The sequence below is a fragment of the Rhinopithecus bieti genome, unplaced genomic scaffold (genome assembly GCF_001698545.2).
Source record: "Rhinopithecus bieti isolate Rb0 unplaced genomic scaffold, ASM169854v2 scaffold_27038, whole genome shotgun sequence".
NCBI lineage: Eukaryota > Metazoa > Chordata > Mammalia > Primates > Cercopithecidae > Rhinopithecus > Rhinopithecus bieti.
Window position 1 is genome coordinate 888,263 of NW_016812221.1, and position 1,421 is coordinate 889,683.

Sequence of the window (1,421 nt, forward strand, 5' to 3'; positions counted from 1 at the left end):
GTATTGAGCCAGGCAATGACTCCTATTGCCTGGGGCTGCATTGCAGAGTAGAAGGAAACTGCAGTGACTGAATAAATATCCAGATTGGCTGACACAGTCCTGGTTGGGGAGTGAGCCTTACTGGGACTGGGATGTGACAGGGAAGCAGGCCCCACTCTTTCCTGCCACGGCTGCAGTGCTGAGACTGCCCTACTCTCTCCATGCTGAGCTGCTGACACAGGAGCACTTGCCCCTAAGCTGGGCATTTCACTGTGGGCCTGAGGACTGACTGCCCCACCAGCCTTGTCAGTGTTAGTGCATGCACCTGTCATTGGTGATCTCAGTGCAGTCTTGCTTGTTCCAGCTCTATCCAGCCTTGCCATCCCTCTGAGAGGGCATGTGGGATCCTGGCCCCTGGGGGTTTCATGGCCCAATCCACCACCTGGGACACCCAAGTACTTCTTCCAAGGAACCAAGGTTGGGCAGAAATCCCACTGCTACTACTACAGCTAGCTCATACCTAGAAGTACCACCTACTGGCCTGGATGCTGGCCCACACAGCCCACTGAAACAACTCCTACTACAAGAGCACAGCACTTAGGAATGAGAATAAGTGGTATGGTTTAGATCTGTGTCCCCACCAAATATTGTGTTACTTTGTAATCCCCAGTGTTGGAGATGAGGCTTGGTGGGAGGTGAGTGGATCATGGGGGAAGATTTCTCATGAATGGCTTGATATCATCCCCTTGGTGCTGTCCTTGAGGTGGTGAGTGGTTTCCCATGATATCTGGCTACTTAAAAGTGTGTAGCACCCCCCCACCTCTTACTCTGCCTTGCTTTTGTTCTGGCCTTGTGAAATGCCACCTACCCCTTTACTTTCTGCTATGAATGTAAGTTTCCTGAGGCTTCTTCAGAAGCTAAGTGATGCTAGCATCATGCTTCCTGTACAGCCTGTGGAACTGTGAGCCAATCAAACCTCTTTTCCTCATAAATTACCCAGTCTCAGGTGTTTATTTTTAATTTTTTAATTTTTTAATTATTATTATGCTTTAAGTTCTAGGGTACATGTGCACAACATGCAGGTTTGTTACATATGTATACATGTGCCATGTTGGTATGCTGCACCCATTAACTCGTCATTTACATTAGGTATATCTCCTAATGCTATCCCTCCCCCCTCCCCCCTCCCCACAATAGGCCCCGGTGTGTGATGTTCCCCTTCCTGTGTCCAAGTGATCTCATTGTTCAATTCCCACTTATGAGTGAGAACATGTGGTGTTTGGTTTTCTGTTCTTGCGATAGTTTGCTGAGAATGATGGTTTCCAGCTGCATCCATGTCCCTACAAAGGACACAAACTCATCCTTTTTTATGGCTGCATAGTATTCCATGGTGTATATGTGCCACATTTTCTTAATCCAGTCTGTCACTGATGGACATTTGG